Source organism: Sus scrofa, chromosome 1, assembly GCF_000003025.6.
Source record: "Sus scrofa isolate TJ Tabasco breed Duroc chromosome 1, Sscrofa11.1, whole genome shotgun sequence".
Lineage (NCBI taxonomy): Eukaryota > Metazoa > Chordata > Mammalia > Artiodactyla > Suidae > Sus > Sus scrofa.
This window is the reverse complement of record NC_010443.5, coordinates 252,054,264-252,075,439: the sequence shown is the minus strand read 5'-3', so window position 1 is coordinate 252,075,439 and position 21,176 is coordinate 252,054,264. Positions and strand designations below refer to the sequence as shown.

The following is a 21,176-nucleotide window of genomic DNA, read 5'->3' as shown; positions in this document are numbered from 1 at the left end:
TGCAGACGAGGCTCGGATCCCACATTGATGTAGGTTGGTGGCTATAGCTCCAATTAGACCCCTAGCCAGGGAACCTCCATAGGCCCCAGCTGTGGTCCTAGAAAAGACCAAAAAAAAAAAAAAAAAAAAAAAGAAAGAAAGAAAAAAAGAGCTGGAAAAGGGTTAAGGGATAATTATGGAGTGTGAGGATAAAAAATAGCTGCTAGACTGGCATCTCATGATGTCATACCAATGACTGGCATCCACAGAATTCAGTAGTTGTTTTCTCCTCATTTAGGCTGCGCGTCCTTCATATTACATTTGCTGTTACCCCATTTCCATTCTCTGATGGGTCAACCTCATTCTACCCAATTTCCAAATCCCCCAAACCCAAAGTTTTCCTCAGTCTTTCCTTTTCTAGTTGTTTCTGGAAGTTAGGAAGAAAGTTGAAGGAACAATGAAGGTAGATGGAATGGAATGGCAAAGAGCCTTTGAGTTTCTTGACTTTTAAGAGCATGGATCCAAGGTTAAAACCCATCCCTTCATCAGGCTATCACAAAATATTACAGAAGGAAATACTACCGACTGTGTGCCACTCAAGCAAGTGGCACTGGGAAGGACAGTCTGGATCAGAATCACATTCACAATTGGAAATGCTAATAACTGGGCTTGCACATTTACTTTGTGCGAGGTGGTTACATGCATTAGTCCATTAGTTCTTTCTGTCATCCTGAAAGTCTAAAACAGGCCATGCTTTTGTTCCATTTTATAGGTTACAAAATCGGGGCTCTTGGAAGTTAATTTAATAGCTCAAGGTCACTAGGATAGCAGGTGAAATGGAGAATTCCAACTCAAGTCTGCTGATTTGAGAGCCTATAGTCTTTTAACTCCTTTATCATATTGCCTTGATTTTTATATGTTTGGATACCAGATTGTAAAAGAGGACTTTAAAAAGATTTGCCCATGGAATTCTTGCTGTGGTGTCGTGGGTTAAGAATCCAACTGCAGCAGCTCGGGTGGCGGCAGAGGCAAGGGTTTGATCCCCGGGCCTGGCATTGCTGCACCTACATTGTAAGTTGAAATTGTGACTCAGACTCAGTCCCTGGCCTGGGAACTTCCACATGCTGTGGGTTTGGCCATTAAAAAAAAAAAAAAAAAAAGACTTGGCCAGAATGCAGAGTGATGATCCCTTGTGACGTCTAAGAAACCATTCCATTCTCCCCCAAAGTGAAAAATTCTACCTTTAAAGTATCTCATATGATATTTGGAATATTGAGTAAAGGAGGAAGAGGAGTGTTCTTTTCTCATGTGATATCTTTTTACTCTACATCTCAGAATCTGGCTCAAAGAAAAGGGACAATTGGTTTTCGAAAGCTTTATTTTCCTCTTTTCCAGAGAATGAGTTGTTTTCCATGTTTTAATTTTGGACACAGTCTTTTGCTGATTAAAAATCAGAAACAAGTTTTTAGGTTTCTCAAGGTCTGTAGTCTACCTTTTGAAAGTCTGGTGAAATCTGTTCACTGGAATAATAATTACTGTTTGGAAAGCTAGGTATGGCTATCCACAATAAGAAACATGTGACAAGGTATTTAGTTATGGTTTCAACCCACGTGAACTGGGAAGGACTTTCGAGTTAAATAAATCCTCCCATGTGTGACAAAAACAAGCTTCGATACGCTATCGGCAATGCCAGCACTGAAATCCGAGACCAGAAGCACTAATGAGGGTGGAAAAAAACTTGAAAAATTTTGATATTAAGCTCTTATTTCTCTCTTTCTGGTCTGCAGGGTTAACAGCCTGGTTATTGGAATTTCCTTTGGCACTGTTAGTTTATTTCCAGTTTTGAGAATATTATACTGCTAATCTCAGCGAAAGCAACCTCTTACTTGAAAAGTGTATATATACTTAGTTACCCACAAATAAGACTATTTTATTTTCTCTCTTTAAATGATCACAGCACTGCTAAAGTAAGTCATCTCTGACTCCTTGGACCAGTGAACACTACCTTGTGTTGGATTGTTGATGTGACTTCCCTGATACCAAAGTCGTGATGTACAAATGACCTCTCAAATACCTTTGGCCTGAGTCAAACGCAAAAGTAAAAATCGAGTCTAGGTGCTGATTTTCTTAATTCTTCAGAGAAGTACACTGATGTCCTGTTTATCCAGCATCCTTGGGGGTTAAGCTCTTCCATCAAATAGATTTTTTTTCCCCCCAGAAATGTTTACCTCTTCAAATGCAGCCTTTAAAAACTTACAACCAGATTCGATGGATAGCTTTCTAAAATATATGAGTTATCTGTCTGTCTTCTTAAGAAAAAGATACTGAATACTAAAATTTAGATTTTACCCTCTCGACCTCAGATCATTGTTCTAAACAATTCCTGTCTCATGGCACCCTGTACTCAAGCGCAGGAGGAGAATCAGTGCTGTGGTGTGAAGGGCTGTGCTAAGGCTGAATAGAAGCACATTAGGTCATTTAGGTCCTTGGAAAGGCATTTGGAAATTGTGTGTGTCGATGTGTGGGGGTGTGTTTCCCTCTCCTACCATACCTCACAGCTGGTTACATTTGAGCTTCTGTGGTTGGAATACCTGACCTAAACTTGTGGCTCTGAGAGCCCGCTGAGCTCCTCGTGTGTAAGCTTGGGCTTTGTGACATTTGCTTAGGTCATTTAGAGGCTGTGGTTGTTCCTTTTCTCATTCTGGATGGTGTAGTAGAAATCCTTGACTGCCAGATTACTCACCTCTGAGTCAGCAGGCAGTGTCTCTAATGTTATGCTTATTTTGCAAACTAGTGAATGATTTCACCACTCTCTGCCTCCAATCTTCTTGCTTATAGATCCTACTTTACTGATGACCAGGTCAGCTATTCCCATCACCCCATCAGAAGCCCAGGTGGTAGCATGAAGCTTGGGGTACATGATTTTACTTGTTTTTATTTTTATGTGTGTAACTTTATTTTAATCTACTTTGTAGCCACATTCTTCTGAAATAGAAAGATCATGTTGCTACGGTTGCTTGTTTTTAACCAATTTACAGTTTGCATTTTCTATTTAGTTTTTCATAATTGTGCTTTCTAAGCTCATGGATATGACTTAAATGATAAAAGAATGAGCATAAAAAGACAAGGAAACTTTATGTCGTAGTGTGCTGATTTCATCTGCTGAGGTAATGGGGTACATGATTTTAAAGTCAGGTACATCTGGCTGGAGTTCCTGCTACTGCCGAATGAGTTAAAAACCCCAAATAGTCTCCGTAAGGATGTGGGTTCAATCCGAGCCCTTGCTCAGTAGGTTAAGGATCCAGCGTTGCGGTGAGCTGTGGTGTAGGGCACAGATGCAGCCTGGATCCGGCGTTGCTATGGCTGTGGCACAGATCTGTAGCTGCAGGTTCGATTTGACCCCTAGCCTGGGAACTTCCATATGCTGCCGGTGCGGCCATAAAAAATTTAAAATTAAAAAATTAATTGCATGATCTTACACATGATAATTTATGTATCTCACCTACGCATTTAACCAACATTTACCGAATACTTGTTATGTGCCACGCAATGCTCTGAACTTTACGGCTAGGGTTCATGGAAACTACAGCCTCATTGGGAGAGATAGGCAACAAATAAACAAGTACATATATGATGTGTCTGATGGTGGCGCAAGGAATGTGGAGACGAGAGAGTGTGAGTGATGGGGTAGATTTGGGGATGTTTATGGAAGCTGTTTCCGGCGGAGTGGTTGGGAAGAGAACCTGGTAGAAACGCATTCCAGTGAGATTTGAGATGCCACGCGTAGTCCACCTTTTATAGAAGTTTTGCAGTAGAGGATGGCAGAGACGGGTTATGGTAGCTGGATGGGGAGACAAAGGGGGATGTGGGGTCAAGGGAAGGTTTTATTTTAAGATCTAGCATTTTTGTGCGCTGATGTGAACGGCTCAGTCGAGAGAGGGAAATTGAAGATGCAGGGGAGAGAGGAAATCATTGTCGAAGCAGTGCTCTTGAGTTGGCAAGAAGGATGAAATCTACCACACAAGTAGTAGCTGAGGCTTGGCCACAGCTCGGAGGCCAAGAGTTTACCCAGAGCCACGAGAGAGATGGGGAGAGTAAGGGCGCACAAAGCTTGATGTCGGTAGATGCAAAGGGGGAGGTATGTCAAAATCTTTCTCAATTGCCTCTGTTTTCTCAGTGGAAGGGAAAGCAGGTTCCTCATGTGAGAGAGACGATGGCGAGGAAATGTTGGAGGTTTGAAGAGAGAGAAAAAGGTACACACTAGTCCTTTTAGAGAAGAGGCAAGTAAATGAGCTACAGAAACATAACTGAGTTGCCTGGAGGCTCTAAGGGACCATTTGAGATAAGCGGTCCTCAGTACCAAGCTAGTATCATTTCTTTTTTATGCCACACACTTCCCCTATTTTTCTACCTTAAAAAAAAAAAAAAGTTGTAAAACTATCATCACCTCTGAGAAGAACTGGATATTTCTGCTTCCATCCTTCCTTTCGCCCTCCTCCACAATTTCTTTGCCTGGTTCCTTCACTCCTAGGAACGTCAGTGGTTTTCTCTTGAATTTCCGAAACAGCTTCCAGACACCATTGCGGGAGCACTCTTGCAATCATTTCTTTACATAGCTTCCTCCATCCTTATCTCCATGATGCACGTCTTTCTCGTGCTGTATCTTCATATTGTAGATTATTAGATAAATATTTACAGAATGGAGGGAGGAAAGGAAAATAAAAGTTCTGCCTCTTAGTTTCAAATTTACAGTCCTGATAGATGTCCCATTTCTGCTCATCAAAGGTTAAAAAGCGAAGCATCCTTCACTTTTCTGCCTCTAGAGATGGATTGACAGTGATATTTTTTTTCCTTTGGATTTATTGTGGTGACTCCATTTATTTACCGAATATTTGTTATTTTTCTTCTGGTGTGTCTGAACACTGAAGACTATTTCTTGGCACCCATTTTAACAAGGCCCCGTCAGAAAAGATTTATTTTTTAACAACTGTTTCCCTTTCAGAGAATGGCAAATTACATAAAACATTTTTAGGTCAAACAAGGCAACTGAGAAATTTTGACTTTGACCACGGCTGAGGCAATTTAATGTGGATATGGCTGGAGGCATACAGAGGTTCCTGAAGCCACTTGGGGGGCTGTAATTGATTTCAGATGTGCTCCGAGTAACACTGAAGATAAATGTCCCAGAGGTAGATTATTGGAGGGCTCTTGAGCTGTTTCTAATAAAATTTTCTTAAAAATTCCAAGATTTTTTTTTTTTTCTGCAGATGCATATAATAATTCTAGCATGAACTAGCGGGCCTGAATGAAAACTACACGTTTGTTAATAATTTTCCATTTCCCCCTAATTATGAAAGGAATTCATGGTCTCCAGAGAAAAACTGAAAGTTACAGATAACTCTAAAGAACAAAATAGACTTAGTGGATATTTACCTATGTTTATCTAGTTGAGATCATGCAGAATATAGTTTTGATATTATTTTTTATGTGCTCTGATATTCTGAGCTTTCGGTCTCATCGTTATAAATACTTCAAGGTATGAAGTCAGTCGTCTTATATATTGTACAGCACTTTTTTCTTCCAGAGGTTCCTATGAAGTATTAAGGATTCATAGAGGCGTCTCAGGGCCACCATAGGGCTTGGGGAGAGCGGGAATCTGGACAGAGGTCATTGAGTCAAGGCTCCCCTTGTTCTTTTCAAACAGAGCATCTCCACTTTTAATGAATTTATATATTGGGCTTCTGCACAAAATTCTCCTTGAAGGATTCCTAAGCATATCAAAATTTGAAATCAAGTACCAATGAGCCATAATTTAACCGTTTCACATTTGTTGCATATACAGTTTTTTTTTATAGTTTAAGTAATATCATGGACAACTTTTAAATTGTATTAAAAAGTAATATATTAAATGTAACTTTGTAAATAAATATATAACACATCATATATTTTAATTTTATAAAATATATAAATATATAATTATTTCTTTAGGATTTATACATATATATAAATGGATACAGACCCAGATTCTGGGACAAACATAGATGCCATTCTATTTTGTTAGATAAATATGGCCTGGAGAATGGCTGTGCAGCTTCAACTCCTAACAGCAAAGTGCAAAAGGACCTGTCTCATGGCACACAACTTACCATTTTTTGGTGTTATTTTCTATTTGCTGATTGTGAAATAACACATCATTATTTTAATAAGCAGTTGTTTTATTATGGTGAGGCTAAACTTTAATTTGCATGATTATAAGTGTTATTTTCTTGCATGAATTTTCTTTGCTAATGTTTCTGTTGGAGGATTCATGTTCTTCCAATGGATTTAAAAATTTATACTTTGTCTCTTAAGGGTATTAACCTTTTTTTCTTATTCGTTGCTATTTTTCCAGTTTGTCACTTAAATGTTAAGATGTTTTAAATATCACAACATATTTTGTGGAGTCTAATTTTTCACTTGTTTGCTTTATGACTCTTCCCATGGCTTTTACATTTGGAAAATCTATTTCCATTTACTTAGACTTTCACCTGTAATTCTGATAGTCCAGTAATTTCATTTTTAAAAATTAACATTGATTCACAAGAGTTTATGTGGGATTAGGATTTGTTTTGTTTTTAATGTACCACAGCTAATTTTTATGTTATTTTAAAAAATAATTTCTACCAGCTTTATTGGACTTTTAAGTGTGAGAATGCAGTTGATTTTATATATTGACCTTTTATATAACTTAGCTAAACTATATTGTTTGCTCTACTAGTTTGCTTGAAGAGCTTTTTTTTTTTTTTGAGTTTCCAAATGTCAAGAAATATCAACAGAAAATAATTATTGTTTTCCTTCTTCCTCTCCAACCTGTATACCACTTATCTTTTCTTCTTTGTTTGCTCATCTGGCTAGGGCATCTGGTGCAATGTTGAATAGAGGTATTGATTGCGGGTGCCCTTATCACAGTCCTGTCTTCAAAAGGAAGGCTCCAGCCTCTCACCATTTGGGGTGATTATTGTAGGTCTTCAGTTGATTATCTTTATCAGGTTAAGGAATTTCATTTTTATTTTTATTTGCTAAAAGTTCTTTAAAATCATGACTCTTTTGAATAATAAAAATCATTTCCCTTATCCATTGAAATATTCATTTCTTTCCTCTTTTTATTTTGTTACAGTAGTTGAATTATACCAATTAGGTTTTCAGATGTGAACCCATGTGAAATCAGGCATACATTTATTGGTTTTTTTTGCTTTGCTGATTCAATTTGATAATATTTAGGTACTTTTTTTTTTTTTCTTTTTAGGGCTGCACCAGTGGCATATGGAGGTCCCCAGGCTAGGGGTCAAATCAGAGCTACACCTGCCGGCCTACACCACAGCCACAACAACACCAGATCTGAGCTGCGTCTGAGACCTACACCACAACTCATGGTGACACCAGATCCTTAACCCACTGAGCGAGGCCAGGGATTGAACCTGCAACCTCATGGTTCCTAGTCAGATTCATTTCCTCAGTGCCACAATGGGAACTCCTAGGTACTTATTTTTTTTAAAGAGTTTTTTTTATTATAGTTGATTTACTATGTTCTGTCAATTTCTGCTAAACAGCGAAGTGACCCAGCCATACATACACACACACACACACACACACATATATATATACACATTCTTTTTCTCACATTATTCTCCATCATGTTCCATCACAAGTGACTAGATATAGTTCCCTGTGCTCTACAGCAGGATCTCATTGCGTGTCCATATTTAGGTATGTCTTGATTAATATTTTTAAATGAGACTGAATTAAACTCATTTCTTACAGTCCTTCAGTGTACTTTTGAAATCAAGTTTATGTAAACATTATAAAACGAGTCGGAGATTTTCCTTATTATGTTGTCTGAAGGAGAATATTTAGTAGAACAAACCTACAAAATCAATGGGGCCTGGCTATGCATATGTGAATCATAAAAATAACAAAATTTATTTCTGGTAGGTTGTCTGCAGACGTGGATATGAGCAATGGGATAAGAGGATGCCATCTGTGCCTGCACAGGAAACTGCCTTTTCTGGAACCTGGGCGGATGTAACTTGCTTCGGCCAATAGAATGCAGCTGTAATTATGCTGTGCTGTCTATGGGCCTTGGGAGGCTGGGCAGCTTCTATTTAGGTTTTCTTGTGATCTGTCCCCATGTACAGAAATTCAGGCTAGATTACTGAATGATGAGAGGTGAAAGAGAAAGAGGGGGAAACTGAGAAAAAGGGAGAGACGTCGGTAACAATCCTGGAAGCTCCAGCCCCAGCTGAGCTGCTGTAGTCAACACAATATGAGGTAGAAATAAGTTGCCCCTTCCGAGCCTTACGGAAATTTCAAAATCATGAGAAGCAAGAAATGATTTTCATACTAAATTCCAAAGTATACTTGGGTGTCTTTCTGTCTCTCATCGTTTAGTGGGATTGACATATCTTTTTTTTTCTATGCATCTCTCACATTGTTCATTTTTGGCACCACGCCCACAGCATGTGGAAATTATGGGGCCAGGGATCGAACCCATGCCACAGCAGCAACCTGAGCTGCTGCAGTGACAACACCGGATCCTTAACCTGTTGTGCCACAGAGGACCTAACATTGTTCCTAATATAGTTTGATTCTTAATATAGTTTTATTAGGTACTTTTAGTGCAATTCCCCTTTCTTATTCTTGTTTTTTAAAACATTGGAACTATTGATCTCTGTTTTTTCTTTCAGGTGAACTTCAGAATATTTCTCTTGATTTCCTACACACTTTGGAATTTTCATTAGAATTGCATGACATTTATGAGTTATTTGGGGAAGAATATTTGCGTGGTTTTCTTTACAACATAGCTCATGATTTCACATATTTTTCCATTCCTTAGTCATTTTTTTAGTCTTTACATAGTCTTTAGTTACTTACTAATTCAGAGGGCACATTTCTTTTTTTCTTTCTTTTTTTGGTCTTTTTAGGGCTGCACCTGCGGCATATAGCGGTTCCCAGGCTAGGGGTCAAACCAGAGCTACACCTGCCGGCCTATGCCACAGCCACAGCCATGGCAATGCAGGATCCTTAACCCACTGAGCAAGGCCAGGGATCGAACCCAAGTCCTCATAGATACTAGTCAGGTTCGCTACTGCTGAACTGCAATGGGAACTCCCAGAGGGCGCATTTCTTTTTAAGTTCAGATTTGCAGCCCACTGCTAACAAGGGTACAGGACTTTACAGAATGTGCTTTGTATAGCCATCCTATCATCTGGCATTATTTTATTTTCTACTGCACAGCCTTTTTCTATTTTTTTTTTAATTTTATTGTGGTGCTGCTGTATTAGACTACCTGGAGTCACCCTGTGTGCATTAATTGTTGAATTTTTATATCTCTAGCTTGCTGTTGGATGTATGCTGTCTTGGGAAGGGTATGACCTTGGGCAAAGCAATTCTAGGCAGATGAGGTTGACCCCGAATTTGCTGTTAGCTGGAGGCTCACTGCAGACCACGTTCCTCTTAGCTGAGTAGACAGTCTGTTCTTGAAGGTGGACCGGCTGGTGTATTGCTGTGTTCACCACAGCCCAGTTATGAGAAACTTGGGAAAGTTACGTCCTTGGCTTCCCAGCGGAGGTGGATGAGATGGTTCTCTGTAATATCTGCTGCTTCTCACTGTTCTGAATTCTGTCTTTCTCCACCACAGCTCTTTCTTTTTTCCCTGATGGGTGTTTATTTAACTTGCTTTAAAGTCACTGGAGAAGCTTGACTTCCAGCTTTGAAGTAAAGAGTGATGGCAAGACCCTCAGCATGTAGCTGTTCACACATAAGCCACAGCAACGCATGGCCCCGACAGAGCCAGGGCCCCTGTTTCTGGCTCTGGAAGGCGATCCCAATTAAATTGCATGGATGGCTTTCCCTCTAATTGAAACCTCTTGGTATGCCACCGCCTTTGTTTGCCATTTAATCACATTCAGCTGATGCCATCATTTTTAAAAGGTCATCCATAAGCAGAAAAAAAATTTTTTTCTTTCTTTCTACATTACCTGTTTCTCTAATCACCTCAATTAAGTTCTCTTTAGGACCATTACCTAGAGAAAGTGAGACAAATTTAGAACTGGATAATAGCAGAACCCCAGATAGGTTTTTATTAAAATAAAATTATATAAACCAAGTTAGAGGCATAGAATTTCCAAAGAAATATAAAAATCTATTCACAATTCGTCTCAGCAACTAATTCGCAACCGTGATCTGTGATCAAGATGTTTTGAACACGCCTATGCGGTGGCCACTGTTTGGCAATGCCTGCTTAGATTTGGTGCTACCACATTTGCTTTTAAAACTCAGTGTATGATATGCCATTTCTCAGTATTCCATTAGGGTGTTACCAGTTTATGTAAAATTAAACAAAAAAGACCCTAAAACCAAATAAAATGAAATAAAGAAAGCCCCTAGAACTATGGATAAGAGGAGACCGTGTTCCAGAGAACAGAAGGAAATTCCACCAGCTGCGGTGACGCAGAAGTTGGGTGGAAACTGAAAGATCCAAGGCGTAGGTGCTCCGTTAGTAACACCGCTAGAACGTGGCAGGTAGCAAAATACGGCAGAGATTTTGACTCACCTCCACTCTCTGGCCTTAGCTCTGAAAGACAGAAGATTCACCGGCCAGAAAAAGGTCACCCCCCACCTCCCTCAAACATATGAATTTTTTGGTAATATTTTTTGGCCAAATATACTTCTCTCTCTCCCTCAAATTCCTAGTCCCCATCAACGATCCCATTTTGTCGCTCAGGGCAGCAACCTGATGGTTGCACAAACTAATGCGAGGGATACAGGGACGTGTTATTTTCCAAGATGTGTATGTGTTTCAGCGGAGAGATGATTCATCTCAGGGTAAATGAAAAGGATTTACCCTGCAAGGAGGACTTTCAGAGTGGGCTCTGTGAGCAAAGTAAAACCTCAGGCTGCATCAGTTTCCTGTTACAGTCAGAGACATAGAGCTAAACTGGAAGGCTGTGTACACCAGTAGGTCTGGGAGGGAGATCTGGGCAGAATACAAACAAGTGGAAAAAGAGTAAAGATAATCTACTTTGTAGTAGGCAAAAGTCAGTTCTCAATAGATGTCTCCTTGTTTAACCACGAAAAACAAAGCGAAATAACATGATGCTTGTGACATATTAAATTTTTATTTTCATACCGTTATAGTGTTAGCATCTTAAAATGCTGTTCGAAACTTACTTGAAACCTATTTTAATGTCTGTTTGTTATACTGAATGGAGATACTAACACTTTCTTAGATATTTTCCTATTCTCAGATATTCGTATTTTTCACTAGCACAGATGAAGCTCTAGCAACAAAATTTGTGCGAAAGATTCTACTGTAATCAAAGTTTTTGTTAGAGGAGAATCCTAGAACTAGGATTATTGGTCAATGACTATTAATTTTTAAATATCTTGTTACATGCTATCTAGTTTCTAAAATACTATAGTGGAGTTCCTGTCGTGGCTCAGTGGAAATGAATCTGACTAGCATCCATGAGGACGCAGGTCTGATTCCTGGCCTCAATCAGGGGGTTAATGATCCAGCATTGCTGGGAGCTGTGGTGTAGGTCACAGATGTGGCTTGGATCCCGCGTTGCTGTGACTGTGGTGCAGGTCAGCAGCTACAGCTCTTGATTCGACTCTTAGCCTGGGAACTTTCATATGCCACAGGTACGACCCTAAAAAGACAAAAGACAAAAAAAAAAAAAAAAAAAAAAAAAAAAAAGTAGCAATTTTTTTGCCACCACCACCAGTGTATGCATGCATGCTTATTTTAGTTGACAGCTGCCAGTAGTGGGGTCTTGTGTTTGTTTTCCTTTAATATCATAATTGGTGAAATTGTTGTAACGTTTTTCCTTAGTAGGAAGGTTGAACACTTAGGATTATTGGATGCAGTGATTACTTTCTCTTCTTGTGAAATCTCTGATCACTTACTTCCATTTACTCTGCTAATAACACGGTACGAGAAAAGAGTTTAATGACCTCAGTATCTCTCTAGGTAAAGAAGGAAGACATTGTGACAGCTGAAGGATAGATTATATCCCTAAATTAAATCATGAAAACTCTAACATCCTCAGGATTTTCGAAGGCCTATTTTTATCACTTAAATATCTTATGATTAAATATTAATAATTGTAGTGATATTATTAATGACAGGTATTGTTTATTATTACTTTTCCCCAACTAAGTGCTTTAAGTATTAAATTAAAAAAGTGTTTTAAGGTAAGACCTATATTTTCTTAATGGACAGGAAAAGCAAGACTTAAAGGGACAGAGCGAGGATTCATATCCAATATAAATGATTCCAAAACACAGCTTCCATTCTTCCAGGGTAATCATTCCCCACATTCACACCTGCAAGTCCTTTTCAGAAATGTTACCATCATGGCTCAGTGGTTAATGCATCTGATTAGCATTCATGAGGACACAGGTTCAATCCCTGGCCTTGCTCAGTGGGTTAAGGATCCAGGGATGCCATGAGCTGTGGTGTAGGTTGAAGATGTGGCTCGGATCCAGCATTGTTATGGCTCTGGCGTAGGCTGGCAGCTACAGCTCTGATTTGACCCCTAGCCTGGGAACCTCCATATGCCGCAGGTGTGGCCCTAAAAAGCAAAAAAAAAAAAAAAAAAAAAAGGAAAAAGAAATTTTACCATCTTTGTTTAGCTCTCAGCATTTTGTATATCTTAGGTAGTTTTCTTTTAAAAAGAATGCTTTTTAAAGATGGGCACATGATCTTAAAAGTAGTTACTATCCTTGCAAAACAAACTTTTGCTGTCTCAATAATAAAAAGACAGTAAGAAGGGATGTTTCTAAGATGTTTCATATTTGCACCATATTGTGAAATAAAAATGGAAATACAAAATAGCATGTCTCTCTGATCCTATTTTGTTATATATATGTATCCCTTCACAAATATATGCAAATATATGCATAATAAAAAGATAAGTGTATATTCCAAAATGCACACTGGGTTCGCATTTATGAATAATTTAAAATTTTTTAGCGTGTCTCTTTACAAACTATAATATTTATTTGTCCTTTTTATAATCATTGTACTTCATCTTTTTTAATATTTTCAAAGCAACCTAAAGAGAATTAAGGGCAAACACCAGACTTAAACATTTTAAAAAATGGTTATATACTTAATATATAAAGAACCTATGTCATTTTATCACAAACACGTAGGAAATTGCCGCGTAGTAGAATGGCCAAAAATTATGACCTTTGATTCTCATAATAATCTAAAGTAGATAAGACAGATTTTTTTTTTAACAGAAGAAGAAACTACGATTTAAAGACATTTGAGTGATTTTCTCAAAATCAAACAATAAATAATCTATGAAGCCAGCACTAGAACTAAAATTTTCTGTGAATAGGCTGCGGTAGACTCTTAAACCAATTAACATTTCATTTTTAAGGACAAACAGAGCCAAATAAAGCAGCTGCAGTCCCTTGTAACCTGAAAAAATGAGAAAAATGCCTTGGAGAAAATGAAGTCAGAACTTGGATTATCAAGTGGCGATAGGCACCCCCAGGTTGCTATCTGCTGATGGGTGTGCACCTTCTCAATGCAGCCACATGTATTGTATCTTCATCTATATTTTTTTTTAAACAAAGTTTTTAATATCATGGCTTTTGAAATAGAGCTTTAGAACAGCCATCATAGTACTGTGTAGCAGGAAGACACAAAAGCATCTGGAAAAGTAGTTTCTGTCTCATCGACTGCCTATTAAAAGAATTTATTGGTTTGTAACCCAGAGGTTGCTGACCTCTGCGATTGTCAGAAGTAGCACTTCTCTTCAATTCTAAATGAAAAGATCTGAGCCCTCATTATGTTTGACCACAGGAAAGTTAGGCTTTGCCCATTTTTTCCTTTCCCAAGCTCTCTGGGACCGCCTATAGAATATTCGAGTATTTCCTCCATTAGTCCTGAATTTCACTGTGTACTTGGACCAGCGACCTCCCTGTGGCCTGCATCTCTAGTCTTTGGATAATAATTTTTAATTATTTCTTAATTGACTTCCTAAAGACACTGCAGTTCACCTTGGACGGCTTCCACCCGAATATGGACACAGGCCCATCAATTACTACCCAGAGCTCAGCTAAGATCAGGCTGCAACAATTAACCAAATTCTACTAACCATACCAGATAACAAAAGGAGATTCAATATAGAAAAGGAAATTCTAGGTATTGGGTATGAGTACCTTCAGGATTCATACTCCATAACCTAGTCCCTATTCCCAGGACTCTCCAGGCCTCCCGTTTTCCCCATCCTATTATGAAGTTATAGGAACTGGTTCACATTCTTCCAATGGGTTGTCTTTGACCTTGTGTCCTACAAGAGAATCCAGGGCTTTCAATTTCTCCATGACCCAACAAGGGAAACCCCCCCATCCTCACCCCCTGCCACTCAGTTTTTGCCCAATATTCTAATCAAAAAACCAACAAAAATCAGGAGTTCCCATTGTGGTGCAGCAGAAACAAATCCGGCTAGTATCCATGAGGATGCGGGTTCAATTCCTGGCCTGGCTCAGTGGATTATAGGATCCCAAATTACTGTGAGCTGTGGTGTAGGTTGCAGATGCAGGCCAGCAGCTGTAGCTCCGATTTGACCACTAGCCTGGGAACTTCCATATTCTGCTCTTGTGGTCCTGAAAAAAGTAAAAACAAACAAACAAAAACCTGTACAGAAACGCATTTATCTATAATGAATTCTCCATAAATTCCAAAGAGCTAATACTAACCGACACAGAAATTGATTTTTTAAAATCATAAAGCAAAACACCACACTCAAGGAATTAAAAAAAAAATGTATAAGTATTGATTCAAAGTGAAATGTAACTAAGAGTGATTATCAGAAAAATACGTGATAAAATTTAAGTGTTACTTAAATTATCGTAAGTCACATTCCTTGTGATTTGGAGAAAACTCCAAAGAATAAATCTAAAAATTGCTAGAACTAATAAAACATTAAACCAAAAGTCTGAATTAAAGAAAAATGTGTACAGAACTAACTGATTTTAACTATTTCCCCTAAGAGATAATGAAGAGGTATAAAGAGGCAATGAAAGTTTAAAAAAAAATTAATAAGAAATGTGGGAATCCAATGAATACAGTTATCAAACGTAGCCAGTGATTAAAAAATTCACAGAAGGAGTTCTCATCATGGCTCGGAGGTTAACAAACCCGACTAATATCCATGAGGACGAGGGCTCGATCCCTGGTCTCGCTCAGTGGGTTGGGGATCCGGGGTTGCCCTGAACTGTGGTGTAGGTCACAGACAAGGCTTGGATCCCGCGTTGCTGTCTGTGGCTGTGGTATCGGCCGGCAGCTACAGTTCCAATTTGACCCCTGGCCTGGGAACTTCCGTATGCCGCAGGTGTGGCCCTTAAAAAAAGAAAAATTCACATAAAAGGGGAGTCCTCTTGTTTGTGCACTCATTCTTTAATTCCGAAACTATCTTTGCACATATGCAGCCAAGGACAGCATTTATCACTGGGATCACATCAGTGAACAAGACAGATGTCCACTCTGCCTTCATGGATTATTGCTATTATGGGAGATAGACTTTTTTTTTTTTTTTTTTTTTTTTGTCTTTTTGCCTTTTCTAGGTCTACTCCCACGGCATATGGAGGTTCCCAGGCTAGGGATCTAATTGGAGCTGTAGCTGCTGGCCTATGCCACAGCCACAGCAACTCAGGATCCTTAACCCACTGAGCAAGGCCAGGGATCGAACCCGCAATCTCATGGTTTCTAGTCGGATTCGTTTAACCACTGCGCCAGGACAGGAACTCCAAGGGAGATAGACATTTTAAAGATGTGCATACTTAAATGATTACGTGCCTAATTAAAACTGTGATAACTGCATGTAAAAGGTAGGGGCTAGCTACATATGTGTATACCATACGGGGGAAAGAGTGGCACGTTTGAGAAGTTCAAAGAAGGCCACAGTGACTGAGTATAGAGGAGGGATGGGAACAGGTGAATTAAAGTTGCAGAGAGAAGGAGAGAGGCCCCCGGTCATGTGGGGTTTTGTGACCCTGTGAAAGATTTTGACCTTTATTCCAAGAGCAGTAGGAAGCCACTGAAATGCTTTATGAGGGTCTAAGAAAATATTAACGACAGGAAAAAAAACCTATCTATCCCACACAAGGGAGAGGCTTTAGAAATTATTTTATAATCAGAGACAAAATACTTTTTCGTTATGAAAAACGTTTCTTGGGACTTTTTAGTGACATGAAAAATGAAGGTGACGGAAGTGAAATTTAGCATCAAGTGTGGTGTCAACCACATGAATATATGAAAAAGTGAGCGATAGTAATAGGGATTGAGGGGTTCAGTGACTATTATTTTTCTGAGTTTTCCACATTGTCTGCAGCAAATGGGTGTTTAATTCAATGTAGAAAAATCTTGGAATATTTTAATTTCTGATCCCTTCTGAGTTGGTCCCATCAAATAATTTCCTGGCAGGCCCCATAACTGAATTTGAAGGTAAACTTTATTCATTTACTTTTCTTTGTTTAATTTTATCTGGATATGGATGAGCCTTACACATGTGTGTATGTGGTTTCCCCATCTGTTCACCTGGTAACTTGTATCTTAAGAGTGAACATGTGTGTGCAGAAAAGAGTTAACACAGGGGGCCCCAGATTGCTCTCCTTGGAAATGGCTGTTGGCAAGGTGGCCCCTGATTGGCATCTGGAAATGTGGATTTCTGGAAGGTTTCTACCATTCTCAGAACTGATAAGAGCAGCTCACTCTGCTTGGACAGTTTGGACAAACAATGTGGTTTTTGCTGAATACCTGCTCTCCCTCTGAGAGTTTTGGAACATGCCAGGCAGAGGGTGCCTATGACCAGCCCCCTGGAAAAACCCTCGGTACTGAGTTTCTACTGAGCTTCCCTGGTAGACAGCATTTTACATGTGTTGTCACATTTGTTCCTGGGGATTTAACTGCTTCCCATGTGACTTCACTGGGAGAACACTCTTGGAAGCTTTGCATAATTTCCTCTGGCCTTTGCTTTGACATTTTTGCCATAATAAATCATAGCCATGAATATGATTTTATGCTGAGTCCCGTGAGTCTTCCTAGCAAATCGTCAAACCTGGGGATGGTCTTAGGGACCCCTGACCCCGTCTTCCTGTTGTTGAAACCCTTTTCCAAGAATTGTGTTTTTAATTGACTATGAAAAAATCATTTAAAAGTAAGCTTTTAAGTGAAGAACATGCTGGCGTCATCAATCCAGTGGAATGTGGTGGTATATTTATATTTGCATACGAGAATATGGAAATAATTAAACTTGTGCTCATTTACAGTAAGTGTATTGCTGACTTGGTTTGGGCATTTGTGATTCACAGGGACAGCATCGGGACAGTTGCATTCGAAAACAAAAATTTCTAAATAACTTCCAAATAGTATGCAGGTCACCTAAAACCAAATAGTTCCTACTTTATCATATTTTCTTATTTTGCTCAAAGTTCTTAGAATTCAACACAATATACAGTTTTAGCTTCAAACTTCATGACTATGTATGTGTGTGCGTCTATGTATAGCCCTTTGTTTCATTTAACATTAAATTAAGAATATTTTCAAGTCTGAATATATCCTCCTAGAGCAAAATCTCATTTTCCATAGTGTTTTATCTTATAGGTGTTTTGCATAATCAACTAGTCTCATCTTATGATAATTTCAACATTTTCTTAATTTTTACTACTTAAACCATACTGCTAATAACATCCTTGATCCAGATTTTTAAAGGATTACATTTTTAAAGAATTACAGAAATATATGAGATGAAAAGATAGAAAGGTATCAACAATTTAAATATATGTAAAAATAAAAGATTAGTTTTCATAGTTTCAAATAATGGCAGAAACTGCAATAAAATGATTATTTGCTTTGTCAGCATAAGAAATAGGAACATATTTGCTAAAAAAGGAATAAGCCATAAAAAGGTTAAAAGACAACAAACTGAGAACAAAGAAACCAAGAAAACTACTTCCAACCCATGCGGCAGATTAAAAACAATGGCAATAACTTACATGTTTATTCAGAAAAACAATAAAGGCAGCAATTGATAGATGGGAATCAGTAGGAAATTTACAATGGTCAAGGAAACCATGAAAGTTTTCAACTTCGTTATGGAAGATAATGAAACACAAATTAAAATATAAATATATTTATTCTTTCTTGTCAATCCAAGTACAATGAAGAATTATAAGATGCCATGTGAACATGGGTTCAATGAAAAACTCATCCACTGGTGAGAGTATAAACTAGCATAATATTTAGCGTATACTAGGCCCCCCACATATTTGTTAATTGAATAAAAATGCATAAAAGTAGGCTTCTAGGACTGCTTATTAAAAAATGGTTTGTGGAGAGTTCCTGCTGTGGCGAAGTGGGTTAAGAATTCAACTATAGGAGTTCCCGTCGTGGCGCAGTGGTTAACGAATCCGACTAGGAACCATGAGGTTGCGGGTTCGGTCCCTGCCCTTGCTCAGTGGGTTAACGATCCGGCGTTGCCGTGAGCTGTGGTGTAGGTTGCAGACGCGGCTCGGATCCCGCGTTGCTGTGGCTCTGGCGTAGGCTGGTGGCTACAGCTCCGATTGGACCCCTAGCCTGGGAACCTCCATATGCCGCGGGAGCGGCCCAAGAAATAGCAACAACAACAACAACAACAAAAAGACAAAAAGACAAAAAAAAAAAAAAAAAAAAAAAAAAAGAATTCAACTATAGCAGCTCAGATCGCTGCAGAGGCATGGGTTGGATCCCTGGTTGCAGGGACAGGTTGCAGCGGCAGCTGGGATTCAATCCCTGTCCCAGGAACCTTCATACACCGTGAGTGCAGCCATAAAAAAACAAACCAAGAAACCCCAAATGGTTTGTGAGCACATGGGTTCACCTCGTTCATAAGAAGGTAACTTGGGTTTTGTTGCATATCAACTCCATTCTCTTTGTTGACAGGCTGCTGGATGTAGTAAATTCAGTAGACACTGTACCTTCTTGCCTTCAGCAAAGTGTGTGACATGACCTTTCCAATGTGCTTATTACCAAGAAAGAGAAATAGTCTTTGGTAAATCAAAAAGTGAATTCTGGCAACATTCGGTTTAGTTGTCATTTGTTGGACATTGTTCTAGATCTACTGAATCGGAATCTATAGCTGAATTCAGGGAATTTACAAGCTACCCACGTGATGCCTAAATGCACTAAGGTCTGAGCACCTACGGGCTGGATGCCAGAAACATGATGAGAACTAATTAAAGCATATGGAGATTTTCATATTTTCTGCAGCCTGTGTCCCCCAAAATGTCCTGATAATCATTTTCATCAGTGACTTTTTTTTTTTTTTTTTTTTTTGCCTTTTTGGGGCTGCACCTGCGGCATATAGAAGTTCCCAGGCTAGGGGCTGAATCAGAGCTACAGCTGCCGGCCTACTCACAGCCACAGCAACGACAGATCTGAGCCGTGTCTTTGACCTACACCACAGCTCATGGCAATGCCGGATCCTTAACCCACTGAACGATGCCAAGGATTGAACCCACATCCTCATGGATACATGTCGGGTTTGTTAACCGCTGAGCCACGAGGGGAACTCCCTATCAATGATTCGCATGATGACCTAGGATTGTTCCTTACAAATTTTCAGATATCACAGGGTTGGCAGAGTCCAGGAATACCTTGAATGACTGCATCAAATGCAAAGGATTGGCCCAACTAGATCAAGATGAAATGTGATGGAAATAAAGGTAAGGCCACATATTTGTTTCCAAATATTACTGCACAATGGACAAAACGATAAAGGTAGTTTTGGCTTAGCAGTACTGATGATGAACAACTTATAGGACTTCAGTCACTAGTCTTTGACTTAGTATCAGCCAACATTGTGAATTAATTGCCCCAAAGGGCTAATATGATCTTAGGGCACATTAATGTAAATGAAGTAACCAGATTAACCACCAAAATAAACCTTTATTTTGTGCCAGTCTGTCCATGTTGAATACATTCAGCTTAGGTGCCAAACTCTAGGGAGGCTATTCATAAATTAACCTGTATTCAGAGAGACTCAGCAAGGCTGAAAGAGCAATTTGAAATTATGCACATGAAGATATATTTAAAGAAGAGGGATTTTTTTTAGCTTGAAATAGAATAAACTAGCATTGGAGAAGGGGATGCATAATTTTTATTTATTATTATTGTGCTTCTTTGATTTATTGTTTTGTTATTTAAAAGTAATGACTGGGTCACTATGCTGTACAGCAGAAATTGACACAACCCTGCAAATCAACTACACTCTAACAAGAAAATAAAAATTGAAAAATACTTCACTGAGCATACTTTTAAACCTTGTAGCATTTCAACACACATGACACAATATCCAAGAGAACTAATTCAGTAACCTCAACCAACTTAAATTTTGTAATATTTTCCAGGTTTTTTTTTTAAGGATTCTTTCATGTTTATGCTCCCAAAAGAAGTGTATAATCATTTTGTCAAGTAAGAAAAAGTCCTATTAAGATTTTGATTGAGCCAGCACAGAATTTATGGATTAATTTGAGGGAGTTTTCCTCTCCCAAATAAGACAGCCATTGTTTTATGTCTTTCTACAGAGTTCTTCAAACGGAGATATATTTCAAATCCATTGAATTCACTCCCTTAAAGTGTATAATTTAGTGGATTTTAATATATTCAGAGAGTGTACAAACATCACCAGTAACTACTTCCAGAACATTTTCATCTCCCTGAAAGAAACTCCCTATCCATTAGCAGTCACTTCCCACTCCCCCTCCTGCAAGGCCCTGGCAGGCACTCATCAGCTTTCTGTCTCTCTGGATTTGCCTATTCTGGACATTTCACATAAATGGAAACATAATATGTGGCTTTTGGTATCTGAATTATTTCGCTTAGCATAATGTTTTCAAGGTTCATCCATTTTGAAGCATATGTCTTGGTTCTTGATTCTTTTTTATGGCTGAGTAATATTCCACTGTATGGACAGACCACATTTGTTTATCTTTTCATCAGTTGATAGACTGGATGATTTCCACTTCTGCTGTGAACATTGTGTACAAGCTTTGGGGTGAACTACATTTTCAATTTTTTGATATATATGTAGGAGTGGAATTAATCGTATGGTTACTCTGAGTTTAATTTTTTTTTTTTTTTGTCTTTTTAGGGATGCACC

The 21,176-nt window shown here is 38.7% G+C and overlaps 1 long non-coding RNA gene across 3 annotated transcripts in view; it reads left to right on the top strand.

Annotated features, from left to right (window-relative positions):
- Nucleotides 1–21,176, top strand: part of LOC102160537 — a 92,042-nt gene that overhangs the window by 52,517 nt on the left and 18,349 nt on the right. For all 3 annotated transcript variants that reach the window (XR_002338983.1, XR_002338982.1, XR_002338984.1), the window contains exon 2: nucleotides 19,641–19,740. This is a non-coding gene — a long non-coding RNA (uncharacterized LOC102160537). The remainder of the gene's footprint in view (nucleotides 1–19,640; nucleotides 19,741–21,176) is intronic.